The sequence below is a fragment of the Asparagus officinalis genome, chromosome 2 (genome assembly GCF_001876935.1).
Source record: "Asparagus officinalis chromosome 2, Aspof.V1, whole genome shotgun sequence".
Classification (NCBI taxonomy): Eukaryota; Viridiplantae; Streptophyta; class Magnoliopsida; order Asparagales; family Asparagaceae; genus Asparagus; species Asparagus officinalis.
In genome coordinates this window covers 33,822,099-33,838,776 of record NC_033795.1, presented here as the reverse complement: position 1 = coordinate 33,838,776, position 16,678 = coordinate 33,822,099, and the positions used below count along the sequence as shown (strand labels likewise).

The following is a 16,678-nucleotide window of genomic DNA, read 5'->3' as shown; positions in this document are numbered from 1 at the left end:
GGGGTGATTAGGGTCTTATGCTAATCTAATCTAATTTTATGCCAATAAAAATTATTAGCAAGTTATCCTTATAATTATGAAATACAACTAGATATATAAGCTAGGATAAGCAATATGAACAAAGAGATATATCCTAGCAAAGAGGTATATGGTGAAATATATACAAGGATATATAAACTATCATAAGGGTAAACAATCTAAACTAAAAATACAATTATGATAGGGTAATATAAACAATGCAAACACATAATATGATCACGAAGTTCGGACCTTCCGTCCTACGTCTCAGCTCCCCACTCCCGGGGAGAAATCCACTATCACATCGAATTTTCAATGATTACCCGAAAACATTTACACCACACAATCTCACCGATCAACATTCACAATCTCACAATGTAACTACACTAACTACCACCTCAAGTGTTGGTCTCTAGCCCGTGTCTCCCTCAAGTGTTAGGAATTACAACCTCTCTCTAGTCATTACCACCTACCCCACTCCTCTTAGGACGACCACATCTCTCACCACACACTCCTCTTGGTGTACTAGTGTATTACAAGGTGATCTACACAATTAAGCATAAATACAACAATGGTTGTTCTCTACAATGGATGAGAACACAATAAAAGCTCACTCTCAATGTCACGAACCCCACAACCCAAAGTATACTATGTATGAAATATTATAAGCTCAATGGTTGTGTGTGTACAAAGAGAAATAAATCAAAACTAAACTCAAGCATGAAATCTAGCTTAATAAAAATGATTAACAATCGAATATATAAATGTAAAGCTAGAATTGAGTTTAGAAACACTTCTCTAAGAACAAGAAGGAGAGATTGGAAGATTGAAATCCCAAACCGAAATTGATCTCCTCTTGTGAAACCTTCTTCACACTTAAAAAAACTTGAAAAGAAACTTAAACACACTTAAAAACTCTTAAATTTCTTTTAAAACTTTTCTCTTAAATGGTTTAGGAGTATGAGGGCATGGGGTATTTATAGGCTTATAAAATAACCCCAAAAACTAATAAAAATCCAAGAAAAATAACAAAAAGACAAAATCTGGAAAACTAGCCATTATAGTCTGAAAATAGGTCATCAGTCGACTGACTATAGTGCGTCGGTCGACTGATGAAGTCAACAGTTCCAGATTTGGCAGATTCTGGAATTTTGCGTATCTAATTTTATAAAATCAATTAAAAATAGTAAATTAACTCCAAAAATCATAAAATTTTGAGAGGAGTTTTTAAACATGCATATGAACATGATAGAGAAAGAATTTTATGAATATCTCTTCCCATTTAAGAGAAATAAATTATTTAGTAAATTGGTTAAAAACTAAAAATCTGGAAATAGTACAAAACTAGCTGTTATGAGCTTACCAGTCGACTGATCAGTCGACCAATGACCTCATCAGTCGACTGATCAGTCAACCGAAAAGAAACATAGGCTTTTTTATGATTCCATATATTTTCATCAGTCGACTGAACACATGTATTAGTCGACTAATAATATTGTATCAGCCTGATTTAAATAGTAAAAACCAACTTTAAAGTGCCTTAAAAAATAGCAAATAAATTCTAAAAAATATAAAACTTTAGAAAACCATTGTAAACATGTAAATGAACATATTACAAAAAGAATTTTTGGAATTGCACTTCTCAATAGTGAAAACTTGTCATTTTACCAAAATATTCAAAACATGCAAACTTAATATACTTGAAATATAATGTTTTGACATAAACCAAGTTTTGAAACCATGTTCAAAACATGCTAAAAATTTACTCACATACATCAAGATAATGAGAACACATGTGGATGTATCAAAATAAAAATAGTGTCTCATTATACAAAAACATAAAAGCCATGTGAAAATAGATTTATGAAAACAAAAGAATAGGAAACATAAGAATCATGCAAAAAGTTTTTAAATGAAAACAAGTTAACCAAAGAAGTAGTAAATCAACCACAATCACATAAAAACATAAAACCAAACCATTATTGATTTTCAAGAATCAAGAGAGGCAACTATATCTAGCTCTTGAGCTAATATCAACCCATTTAAACATTTTAGCACCCGGTAAACAAGATTTGAGAATAAACACCCAATAAACCCAGGGGGTTATATAAATACAAACTTCTCATAAAAATCAAAGTTAATAAAATGAAAACAAAAGAATTGACTTAAGAAAAACATGTTTTCATTTTCAAAAATTTTAAAGCATATTTTTCAAAACCAAGAAAAAGGAAATAAAAATATTAAAAGATCTTGGTTTTAAAAGGATTTTGGTACCCAAGTATTCTTGGTGCCGGATTGTTTAGGGACATGACCCCTATCATTAAAGCTCAAAGCCCTTGGGTTATGAACCCATTTAGACGTATTTAGTATACTAATATGGTCATAACAATAATTTTGCAAATGACCCTTCCGATTGCAATATGTGCAATGAAAGAGATCTATTTGTTTTTGTGGACCATTAACTCGTGCACGAGAAATATTTAAAACATTTGCAAACATGGATGGTCTTTTTAAAATTATTTTGCAAATGCGAAACTCTCTTTAAATCAAAACAAAATTTGGTCAAATGACCAAATCTACCACAAACATCGCACTTAAATTTTTGTGGTCTAATAAAATCATTTGGCAAAGGTGAAGTCTTTTTCAAATCAAAGCAAAATTTTGCCAAATGGCCAAAACGACCACAAAGATAACATTTAAACACACGTGCATATTTATGATGAACATGATGAGTATGTGCATGTACATGTACATGTACATGTGATGAAGATGAAGCTTGATGGGATGCACAAGGGGAAATAATATGAGCTTTATTTGGTTTTTGTGCGTCATAGCAAAATTTAGCAATATGGCATTTTCAGCCACAAATAGAGCACTTATAAACTTTGTTATACAAGTATGCATAGTGTGTAGGTGATTTAGAAGTTATAGCACTAAATTTTGCACACTTGTCCATAAGTCTCTTATGATTATCAATACATGTGTTTAAAGTTGAATCTAAGCATGATATGCGGTTTTTCATAAGATTCAATTTATTATTGGTCACAACATCATTGATAATAGAAGTAGAGCATGTATGGTTATTCTTAAAATAATCAAATTCATTTCTAATGCATTCTACTTCTATCATGGCATCATTATTAGCATGAGTTAAGCTAGCAATAGATGAAGACATGTTATTATTTTCCAAACTTAATAACTCATTATTTTCTTTCAAAATAGCATTCTCTTTAACAACAATATCAAGTTTGGAAGCTAGCGACTCATGATCGGATTTAAGACTAACATGCTTGCTTTTAAGATCAATAAAATTATTTTGTAATTTCTTGTGGGCATATGTTAATCTTTCATATGCACAAAGCGAGTTCATAAATTAAAAGTTCACTTTCGGAATCAGAATCGCTTACCACACTAGGGTTATCCCCTAGTATACGTGTGCAAGATGATGATGCTCCAATAGAACTTGAAGAGGAAACCGCCAAAACTCGTCGGATCGCCTTCATGTTCCCTTGATGCGCTTCTATGAATTTTCATAATGTATAAGCGCTATCAAAAGAATCAAGCTTGTTAGACATATATGAATCAAAAGCATTTAATAAAAATTCTAAAACAAGCTTGTTCATAGTAAACATCTTTTTATCATTTTTACTCCACTTGGATTTCTCTAAAGTGGGCACAATATAACCACTATCAATAACTTCCCACAAATCAATATTTTTTAGATTCAACAAATATTTTAAATCTAAAACACCATTAAGCATAAGGGAAAGCATTGAATTTTGGAGCAACACTAGGATCATAGCCTAAACAAGATGCACCATACATATCCATAATTATAAAATGTGCAAGCAAGATATAAAAATCTTAAAATTAGATTAGCACAAAAAGATAACTTGAATCTTTAACTCAAGGTGATTAGACCTTAAATCAAAGAGTACCAAGCTCTGATACCAATTGTTGGACCCTAGAAGGGGGGGGGGTGATTAGGGTCTTATGCTAATCTAATCTGATTTTATGCCAATAAAAACTATTAGCAAGTTATCCTTGCAAGTATGAAATACAATAAGATATATGAGCTAGGATAATAAATATGAACAAAGAGATATATCCTAGCAAAGAGGTATATGGTAAAATATATGCAATGATATATAAACTAATACAAGGGTAAACAATCTAAACTAAAAATGCAATTGTGATATGATAATATAAACAATGCAAACACACAATATGATCACGGAGTTTGGACATTCTGTCCTACGTCTCTGCTCCCCACTCCCGGGAAGAAATCTACTATCACACTGGGTTTTTAACGATCACCCGAAAACGTTTATACCACACAATATCGATTTTCAACGCTCACCGATCAACGTTCATAATCTCATAATATAACTACAATAACTACCACCTCAAGTATTGGTCTCTAGCCCGTGTCTCCCTCAAGTGTTAGGAATTACAATCTCTCTAGGCATTACCACCTACCTCACTCCTCTTGGGACGATCCCGTCTCTCACCACACACTCCTCATAGTGTACTAGTGTATTACAAGGTGACCTACATAATTAAGCATAAATACAACAATGGTTGTTCTCTATAATGGATGAGAACACAATAAAATCTCACTCTCAATGTCACAAACCCCACAACCCAAAGTATACTATGTATGAAATATTATAAGCTCAATGGTTGTGTGTGTACAAAGAGAAATAAATCAAAACTAAACTCAAGCATAAAATATAGCTTAATAAAAATGATTAACAATTGAATATATAAATGTAAAGCTAGAATTGAGTTTAGAAACACTTCTCTAAGAACAAGAAGGAGAGATTAGAAGATTGAAAGCCCAAACCGAAATTGATCTCCTCTTGTGAAACCTTCTTCACACTTAAACAAACTTGAAAAGAAACTTAAACACACTTAAAAACTCTTAAACTTGAAAAGAGGTATATGGTGAAATATATTCAAGGATATATAAACTAACACAAAGGTAAACAATCTAAACTAAAAATACAATTGTGATAAGGCAATATAAACAATGCAAACACACAATATGATCACGGAGTTCGGACTTTCTGTCCTACGTCTCCGCTCCCCACTCCCGGGGAGAAATCCACTATCACACCGGATTTTCAACCCGAAAACATTTACACCACACAATATTGGTTTTCAACGCTCACCGATCAATGTTCACAATATCATAATGTAACTATACTAACTACCACCTCAAGTGTTGGTCTCTAGCTCGTGTCTCCCTCAAGTGTTAGGAATTATAACCTCTCTCTAGGCATTACCACCTACCCCACTCCTCTTGGGACGACCATGTTTCTCACTACACACTCCTCTTGGTGTACTAGTGTATTACAAGGTGATCTACACAATTAAGCACAAATACAACAATGGTTGTTCTCTACAATAGATGAGAACACAATGAAAGCTCACTCTCAATGTCACAAACCCCACAACCCAAGGTATATTATGTATGAAATACTATAAGCTCAATGGTTGTGTGTGTACAAAGAGAAATAAATCAAAACTAAACTCAAGCATGAAATCTATTTTAATAAAAATGATTAACAATCGAATATATAAATGTAAAGCTAGAATTGAGTTTAGAAACACTTCTCTAAGAACAAGAAGGAGAGATTGGAAGCCCAAACCAAAATTGATCTCCTCTTGTGAAAGCTTCCTCACACATAAAAAAACTTGAAAAGAAACTTAAACACACTTAAAAACTCTTAAACTTCTTTTAAAACTTTTCTCTTAGATGGTTTAGGAGTATAAGGTCATGGGGTATTTATAGGTTTATGAAATAACCCCAAAAACCAATAATAACCCAAGAAAAATAATAAAAAGACAAAATCTGAAAAACTAGCCATTATAGTCTAAAAAGAGGTCATCAGTCGACTGACTACAGTGCGTCGGTCGACTGATGATGTCGACAATTCCAGATTTGGCAGATTCTGGAATTTTAGGTATCTGATTTTATAAAATCAATTAAAAATAGTAAATTAACTCCAAAAATCATAAAATTTTGAGGGAAGTTTTTAAACATGTATATGAACATGTTAGAGAAAGAATTTTATGAATATAACTTCCCATTTAATACAAATAAATTATTTAGTAAACTAGTTAAAAACTAAAAATCTTGAAATAGTACAAAACTAGTCGTTATGAGCTTATCAGTCGACTGATCAGTCGACCAATGACCTCATCAGTCGACTAATTAGTCGACTAAAAAGAAACAGATACATTTTGATGATTCCATATGTTTTTATCAGTCGACTGAACACATGTATTAGTCGACTGATAATACTGTATCAACCTGATTTGAATAGTAAAAACCAACTTTGAAGTGCCTTAAAAAATAACAAATAAATTCCAAAAATATAAAACTTTAGAAAACCATTATAAACATGTAAATGAACATATTACAAAAAGAATTTTTGGAATTTCACTTCTCAATAGTGAAAACTTGTCATTTTACAAAAATGTTCAAAACATGCAAACTTAATATACTTGAAATATAATGTTTTGACATAAACCAAGTTTGAAACTTTGTAAAATAATTTTATAGACTTAATAAACTATGTATAAAGTGACATTGAATCCTATAAACTAATAAAACAATATTTTATTAAAAAACACCTATATTTTGATAAAATTAACAAATACGTGTGTGTGAATAATATGAGCTTAAAGTATTAACACACAAGTATAAACCTATACTACAAATACTATAAACTATATACCCAAACTTGAAGGTCTTCAATATAGCTTGACTTAGTAAACTTTCGGATGAAGCTTGAACTTAGATCTTCAACTTGAATAGAATTGCTTCAACCACTATTCCTCCAACCTCAATTGGATATGACCGTGAATGCGCAATTCCATCCATCTTCCAACATATTATTTACTTAGAATAAATACAAAAACACAAACACTAGACAAACAATATTAGTTGTAAATTATTTATTAAACATCATCAAAACAAAAAGGCCAACACACATGACTTTTGTTTACAATATGCACATTCTCTTCATCCAAATCACAAGGTTCCAAGTCATGCACAAATCATAAAGTTAAGTATGAAAATTTATGATGAATATAAAAGATCTTTTATTTGATTTATTTGCCACATCTTTCATAAGATTGAGCTTGACAATGGATAAATGGAAATCATCTCCACAAAATTTGGTATATTTGTGCATTACCGCTCACTATGTTGATGAATCTTGGAAACTTTAAAAACATACAATTGGTTTTATTAAAGTCCATAACTCCATGGGGAAGGATATATGCAATGTGTTAATCACTCATTTATTTGATTGGAAAATTGATAATAAAGTTTTGTCAATTATGGAAGATAATGATAAAGCGAATGATGTTGCTGTTAAAATTGGGAAAGAACATCTTAAAAAGTATCTAACTTGTGGTGGAGTCTTTTTCATGTGAGATGTGAAGCACATATTATAAATCTCATTGTTCAAGAGGTGCTTAAAATTATCACTAAAGCTATTGAAAAAGTAAGGATTAGTGTTAAATATGTACATGTTCACCGAAGATGGAAGAGAGCTTTTGTCATATTGCGAAGCAAGTTAATGTGGTTGGAGAAAAATGCTTAGCCCTTGATTGTTGCACAAGATGGAATTCTACTTATCTAATGTTGATGAATGCTTTAAAGTACAAAGTTTCTTTTCATAAATTTGAACTTAGCGATGACAAATACATTCATTGTTCATCGGAGGAAGAATGGAATTATATTGAAACTTTGAGTAAATGTTTGAAACATTTTTATGATGCAACTAATCCCCTCTCCGGTAGTATGTATCCTACTTGCAATCTTTTATTTGAAGGATTTTGTGAAATTCAATTGTTTCTAACGGAATGGTTGAAAAGTAAAGATGATATAATTGTGGCTACAGCTTTTGCAATGAAAAAAAGTTTGATAGATATTGGAGCATGCAATAAGATTTTTATGGTGGCTACTTTTCTTGATCCGATGTACAAAATGATTGCAATGAAATATTACTTTAAGGAGATTTATGGTGTGCATGGTAAAAGGTGTACACTTGAAATTTTAGATGTCATCAAAAAGATGCATGGAGAGTATGCATCTCTTGAAAAAAAAACCATCCAAAAATGATGAAAATGGTTCAAGCTCACAAGCAAAGGAAGTGGAAAGAGTTGGTCACAAAAGAAAATCTAGATTTACACAATTTGTTGAAACTATTGAGAAAGAGCCTATAAAGAAGGATTTGAATTTATATATGGAAGAGAGTATTGTCCGATGCGAAGATGAAACAATGGGAAAATTTGATATATTGGATTGGTGGAAATCAAGTCTTGGAAGGTATCCTATACTAGCAAAAAATGCAAGAGATGTTTTGGGTATACCGCATCAACCGTGGCTTCCGAGTCGGCTTTTAGCACTAGGGGCGTCTGATTCATTGTTATAGAAGTCGAACGACAATGGATACTGTAAAGGCATTGATATTTGTACAAGATTGGATTAAAGCGGAGAAAGGAGGTAAATTTATAAATTTTGCATAGATTCTATTATATTTGGTTAATTTTACATAAATGATTGCATGTTTTATTCTAATAATTTTTTATAGTTACAAAAGTGAAAAACTATGAATGATGATGCTCTTGATGTGGTTAAGCTTCCAGATCACGACGACTCAGAGATTGCCGAAACTTTTATAAAAGCACCCATAGGTATGTTATTTAACTTCATAAGCATATGATTTGAAATTTGAAAATTTTCACATATTTAACATGACAATTGATCTTTTTATTTTTTTTCAAGGTGGACATCATGGAGGTCCTTGACTTGGATGATGAGATTTATGTTTCTCTTGCATTAATGGGTATCATCTTTTGGTTTATATTTTCTTTTCAAGAACATGATTGTCTAAGTTTGCATGCTTTTTTGCATAGGGAACTACATTGTAGAACTTGTGGGTTTTTAATTTATTGTATGTGACTTTGCTCATGTTAAGTCTGTATGTGACTTTATTTCCAGATTTTTGACTTGTTATTTCTGGATTTGTGACTTGTTGTTTCTGAATTTGTGACTATTATTTTCAGATTATGACTTTATTATGTGCTTTTTTGTCAATAACATGTGACTTTATTGCTATGAGAATGATGCATGCTCTATTAATCAAAGAGAGAATGACTTCATATGGACATCAAATGGTTCATTTAAGATAAATTGTAGTTTGTGAGGTCAGTTATAGTTATTGATTATCACATTTTAGTTATGATATTTAATATTTTTTATTTTTTGTTTAGGGCCTGCTATGGTGTTCTGAGGTTTGTCATACAGAATAGAAACAAAGTTTATAAGATAACTTGTCTTACTTTGTGAGTTATTAAAATAATATGTATTTTATTTCATATCCTATTCATCTCTATTTCCCAACTATATGATTAGTATCTGTATCATATTCGTATCCGACTCTTTAATATTCAAACTATATCCGTTTCTATTTAATACAGATATGACAATGCTTTTTTCTTACCGATGAATATCTGAACTGTATTTGTATTCGTTTTTAGAAAGTGGTTATGTATATGGTAAGTATCATATCTGAACCGTATTTGAACTGAATGCACCCCTATATATAACATGATATAGGAATCTTGACCTTAACTTGCTTGAAAGTTTCTAGGATCTTTTCCTCCTAAGGGGAGTATTTCCTATGTCTGAATCTGTCTAGAAAGGGAGCAACTGGTTTAAACCTATCAGAATTAGGCTCAGGTTCGGGATCAGGTTCTTGGTCATCAGAAGGGGTGATTGTTGAATAAAGTTATCAGAAAGAGATAGAATTTGTTTAGATTTGAGAGTTTAACGTGGATGCATTCTAACTTGATTATCGACATGTTTCCCTAACCATAGTGAATGGATTACATTCACTTGAGCCTGCTAGGTTGAACTTGATCACGTGTCCTTAGTGTTGGCCACAAGTTGACTCAAATTTTTTTTTCTCTCTCACTCATAGTACTAGCTAGTTGACCAAGTTGGGTTTCTAACCTAGCTATGGCTTGGGTATTGGAATTGAAAATTTGTCCAGTTGATTACATGAATGAATTCAAAGTATTGGAAGTTTGAGTCAAAAAGTTGGTGGTATGTGTAAAAGCTTTAGTCATGGTCTCCAATCCCTTTTCTAGAATATTGAGACGTTTATCATGATCAGAACTTAGAGGTATGATGTATAGATTGATGGCGCAGAGACTGATTTGAATATGGCAGATTTGGTTGTTGAAAATTATTTTGGAAACTAAAAGGAACTGTGTTACCCTTAGTAACTTGCTGGGTTAAAATGAGAGTGAAGTTTTGATGTCCGGAGTAGCTTCCCTGATTCCATGCAAATTTTGAGTGATTTCTCTAACCTAGATTGTAGGTTGGAGAAAATAGGTCATTCACAGGATGCTGGAATGCAGCGTTTACCTGATCTAGTGGTTAATTGTTTTCTAAGAGAGGACATTCTTCTGAAACATGAGTTGGGAAAAGATAGTTGTGACAACCTGAAGTAGAAACTTGATTGACTTGAACTAGAGCTCGCTCCTTAATTTCTAATGCTTCTAACCTGCATAGGATTACAGCCATCTTTGCTTCAGAGGCTATGTTTGTCTCCAAGGAAAGACCACTAGGTTTGGGTTGGGGAACTGAAGAAACTCTGTTATCATAATATCGCCACTGCATAGTTTTTTGGATAAACTCTCAAAAAATTCACAAGCTTCATCGGTATTTTTCTTCATAAAATCCCCTTGACACATCAATTCTAAGAAAGTTTTTGAAGAATAACTCAATCCTTCATAGATGATTTGGCATAATCTCCATTTCTCAAGACCGTGGTGTAGACATTAGATAAGAAGATCCTTAAACCTGTCAAAATACTTCTAGAATGGCTCTCCCGAGCCTATCTTAAAGTTTGAAAGTTGTTTCTAAGCTTAACCATTTTGTGGATAGGGAAAATTTTCATTAGAAAAACGGTGATAAATTTATCCTAAGTTGAGATAGAATTTGTAAGTAAGATATACAACCATTTCTTGTCTTTGTCCTTAAGGGAAAATGTAATAAATCTAAGCTTAATCGCATCCTCAGATAGTTCTCTAACCTTAATCACAAGACAAACTTCCTCAAACTCAGAGATAAAAATGTAAGCGTCTTCTGTTTCATTTCCTAAGGATTTTGGAAGCATGTTTATATAATACGGTCTAAGCTCAAAATTAGTTCCATTGACCTCGAGAAGCTTAATACAAGATGGGATTGCATTCCTAGTTGGGTAACATGTATCTTGAAGAATAGGTGGATTAGCCATTTCAAAAGACGGTTAAACATGAATTAAACGATTGGTGATATCCTTAATCCAAATTTGCATACACCGAAATTCTTTATATAATTTTTTTCAAAAAAATTCTAAGAAAAATAAAAGTTAGTATTTTTGAGGAAAAAAACAAAAGATCTAAAAGATAATTAGAAGAAGGAGAAGGAAAAACTAACTAAAATAAGATAAAAAAATCACTTTGTGTCAATCATTTTAAATTCTAGGGTTAAGCCTAGACTCAACTAAACCAACTCCTAACCAAAAACTCCTTTAATGAAAAGATTAAAGTTGACTCGGTCAGTTAGCCAGATAAGGATGGTACTAGAGGAAGATCAAAGATTAATTAAGAACCCCGTTTCTTGCGGAGTGCTTTACGCAACCCCCTAAACCTTGCCTTAGACACCAACAGATTCAAGTAAACTTAGAGCCTGCTGCGACTCTGCCTGTCCAGCTCTCCGAGTACGAGGTCTACCACGTCCTGCCATCTCTCTGATCATAAGAAAAACAAGGGTTTATGAGTACAAATAGACATATGCGCATACATAGCATATCACAATATGATTTTCACAATAATTTAGTATTCACCCAAATACTTTAAGTTTACACAAAAATAGTTGTCATAAAAAAAATATCCTTAAATTTTAAGATATACGCATATATCGTCCTCACTCATACTAGGGAATCCTTACGGACTCTATACATGAATCCTAAGAAACTCTATCCTAGCTCCACGACTCGACACATGATTTTTCTAAGGATACTGGAACTAGAGCTCTGATACCAACTGTGACGCCCCTGGGTTCACACAAGGCTGCAATCCAAGGTGAAACCAATAATGTCAAACCTGTCATGCACCACACCGTGCAATAACATGTTTCACCATCACAATTACTATCTCTCTAGTAGAGTCAATAACAGGTGTAGGTACAAAAGTAAGTAAAAGATAACACAAGAGTCAACTGATGAAATAATAGAGATCAGATTAATATTTTATCATCTAACATACTAAAATACAAGTCAATATCTGAAATGAATAAACTGGAACTCCTCAACAAGTCTCAATCAATATCTGAAATGAATAAACTGGAACTCCTCAACAAGTCTCAAATACATAAAGTCTGAAAAAGAGGAAATAAGGCACAACTGGAACTCCTCAACAAGTCTCAAATACATAAAGTCTGAAAAAGAGGAAATAAGGCACACAGCTTTTATAACTTCTAGAACTAACTCTCAAAATGTCAAACAAAAGCCTACAGTGGAGCTCAAAAGTAAAATATAACTATAATAGAATATCTGAAGCTAGAGTGCCTCGCCATCAACCTGCGACTCTCCGGGCTCCTGGCTCGTTACCTGAAAGGAGGAGGGACAACGAGTATCAAAGCGCTAGCGAGCAACATCACAACCAACCCCAAGGAGAAATGACTCGTTGTATACAGAAAATACAGTTATAACATATATATAAAAACCCAAAATCTAATACAAGAACATTAATAGAAGAAGGCAAACTCATATCAGACTTAAATTACGGTGTGGTGTCACAACTCATATAAGGTCGTGTCCAGCCTATGCAAGTATATGTGTTAACTCTCAAGGTCTAAACTGATGTAGTGGATGTCCAACACATGGACTGCATATGTAAACTGTCCAACACATGGACTGAAAGTGATAAGCGTCCAACACATGGACTACACATCATAATTGCCCAACACATGGACTAGATGAGTTATATGAACAGGTGCATATACCCTAATTTCTCATGTGTCTCGGTGCGCAAACCTAAACTCGTGTCCGCATGTCATCTCACATATAAAGATACAGGTTATACATAAATTTCTAATACCCGTCATTCGAGGCGACTCCTCGTTCATATTTAAGCACGCAGCAACAATAAACATAAACAGATTTTAGTTAAACTGAAATAACTCAAACATATCCAAACTGAAAAAATACAAAAGAAGAAAACTCCTCATCAGTCGACTCATTGGTCGACTCATCAGTTGACTCATGAGTCAACCAGACAAAGCACACAAAAACTGAGATTTTTCCCATCAATCGACTCATTGGTCGACTCATCAGTCAACTCATATGTCGACTCATGAGTTGACTCATTGGTCGACTGAGCAGAAAATCCCCAGTTTTCTGTTTTCGACGATTTTCTGTAAACATTGATAAACTAAGGTTCTCTTGTTCATGTCCAGCAATAAATATCCAATTCTAACACATGTATATCAATAGAAACAAAAGATTTACATGTAATATTTTATATTAAAACCCTAAACATATTTATTCATGTTTAAAAGCGTATTGAAACCATTAAATCACAATAAAACCCATGTTTAAACAAATTCCAGATCTGGGTTTAAATTTACAAATTCATTGTTGAGCTTTTATAAACTGAAAACATTCGATTTTCACATCATATGCTATGAAGATCTATTTTTATACACAAATAGTGATTTAGGCTCAATAAACCGAAATAAAACCAAATAAAAACATACAAACAGTGGGTATAGGATTGGGCGAGATGTTACTCGCCTCTGATGTGCTGTAAACTCCTGAATCCAACCCGAACAAAACCCAACCAAACCCGCAACTAAAAGAAAACCCAAAATCAGCCCGTCAGTCGACTCATAGGTTGACTCATCAGTCGACTCATGAGTCGACTCATCAGTCGACTGAGCAGACACTAAATCCAAATTTTGTGCATGTTTTGCTATTCAACCAAAACCAACGCACAAAACTCTATGAAATCACACTCATACATATCTAATGACTTGTTATCAAGTATATCTATGACCTCAAGTCATTTATCACAATTAGAATTATTTATTCACTAATAATTCATATATACTTCTAACAAAATACGGTGTTCTACATACAATATTTCTTACATTATAATGTCTACCAACATTTCTTACATTAACATCTAGATATGTAACAATTCTATTACCCCTTGAAGTTTTAATGAAGCAGAAGACAAGTTAAGATATTATAAGAGAATTCCATATTAAAATCTCATTGGAAACAAGATTTTCAAAATAAAAAATATATAATTATTTAAAATGTCTCAAATCTCAAATCTATGAAAATAAAGTAAATGTTAAGAGTTCAAAAACTTTCACATTTTCAGTAAAGAGAGAGATTTCGATATGATACCAATACAACTCAAAATTAGATGTCATTAGACATAAATCATAGAGAGGGGAGGGCATGGTAGACTAAAAAATTCTGGAAGAAAGCCATCAAAAGAATTTGCGCAGAAGAAAAGAAGTTTGGACTGAATCGTGGCTTCCTTAGCTTTCTCAAATTAGAAATAGGCAAAAAGAGCATTGCATTGCATACAGCTCGCTGCTTTTAGATTCCATGATCAAATTCACCAATTCCTAGTCCATAACCCACAAATTAATAAAGTTCATATTGTTGAAAACAAGATAGACTGCAAAAGCAATGTTCTTCAGGCCACACTCTTCGAGTCTTGAACAAACTTTCATAAAAATAACTCTCATTGCTTACATGAATTAAGATATTGCAAGATATTTGATAATGTCCATTTAGTAAAAGTTTACTCTCTGATAGGAATTTCCAAATTCCAGAATCTTTAGTATATAACAATTGAGTCAATTATAATTATTATTAAACAGCTAAAAAAGGAAAGGAAAAAACAAATAAAGCTCTCTAGACAAAATATATTAAACTACTATTTCTACTTATAGTTCTAACAGACGAGCAAAATGGATATAGCCTATGATGATTTGTTGAAGATAAAAAAAGGTTAAATTATTTATTTTATTTTTTTAATTTATCGACAAAATATTTAATTTGCCTTTGTCAGGTTGAATAGAGCGTGGCCCCCTAAGTTTTGCTCGCAAGAAAAAAAGCATTAACATCATTAAAAATAATCTAATAGGACATAATTATTGTTCTCGAGCCTTGATAGAAGGAAACTAAAATAAAACGAAGGGTTATTTGCACTTTAATATCAAAAAGTTTATACCAATTGAACCTCAATACCCTAAACTTACTACATATGTGAGCTCAATTTCTAACACATCTGCCAACTACTACTGGCCTACTGTTATGTGAGTGTAAAATACATTTTTAAAAGGAAAAACATTATCGAAAAACAAGAAGTTAAGCTAAACAAGTCGGATCCATATCTATATGGGTCAGATGCAGATTCTACTGAGTAGATTATGGTGGCTTTAGATCAAAATAGTTAGGAAGCCGGAATGATTAGCCAAAGTCCTAAACGATCAATCGAGCAATTTACTTGCGCACTCAGTAGTACATCAGGATTAAGGTAAACCATATTAGAGGCTTAAGAAAACATACAGTGTAAAATTTGAGCACGCCAAACAATGAGGTTTTCATTCCAGTGGTTTGGAAGGTATTGCTTTATAGCAGGTAACAATGTCGATCTGCATGAAAAGCCCGCAGAAGGTGAGAAAGTACAAAGAAAAATAATAGAAAAGATGATAAATTGCGGCTATTCTTATCAATAATAATGTAGCTACAACAAAGTAGGTTAAAAGCAAGAGTAAAAAACATAGGAAAGAGCAATGATCCCTAGCACAAAAAAGTAACAAGTGAGCACAACATTCACCAAATCTTTTGGTAGAAACTTGAAGAGCAAGAACAATGACGAAAGCATTGCACTCCCAACCAAATGAAACCGCATAGCATGTTCATTTGACATTGTTTCCTACATGCATTATGTCTTAAATTTAGAAAAATAATAGAAAACCAACATGCACGTGAAAAGAAATAATATGGAGAATGAAAGGGTTTTCAAATAGAAAAACTTACTGATGGTGGTGTATTCTTTATTGATTGGTAGCAGCCAACATAAATGGATATTGGCCTCAATGTAGATTGATACTTAACGTTGATTAAATCTACTTGAATGGACAGTCATGCATCTCTACCACCTAAAAGCACTTTCTCTGCACCTCTATCGCCAAAACCATTATAATAATCTAGATCTTGATTTTGTTACCTATCTCAAATCCTTCCTGCAATCCATTTTGGGTTTAACTGACCTCTTCGAGTTGAGATACCATATAGTTTTTTGCTATCATCCAAGACAGAAATACCGCCCTGAAATAATCTTCCAATATGCCACATAAGGTCCTTTAGTCACAGATGTAACACTAAAAAATATCTTCCCAAGCTATGAATGTTGTCAGCAGGCTTTACTCTTTAGTGTGTAGCTCACCTTAGCTCAAGGCCAATGCACTGCAAGTGGGTGGTAGTGGGTATAATTGTTCGCGGGGAAAGTTGGTGTTTTCTTCATTATCGATTCCATTGCACTCAGTTAACAACTTTAT

General features: G+C 32.8%; 1 long non-coding RNA gene across 1 annotated transcript; it reads left to right on the top strand.

The window, feature by feature from the left end:
* LOC109830639 lies at positions 6,805 to 9,078 on the top strand. Its single transcript, XR_002244366.1, has 3 exons — positions 6,805 to 8,542; positions 8,631 to 8,733; positions 8,825 to 9,078. It is a non-coding gene; the product is annotated as an uncharacterized LOC109830639 (long non-coding RNA).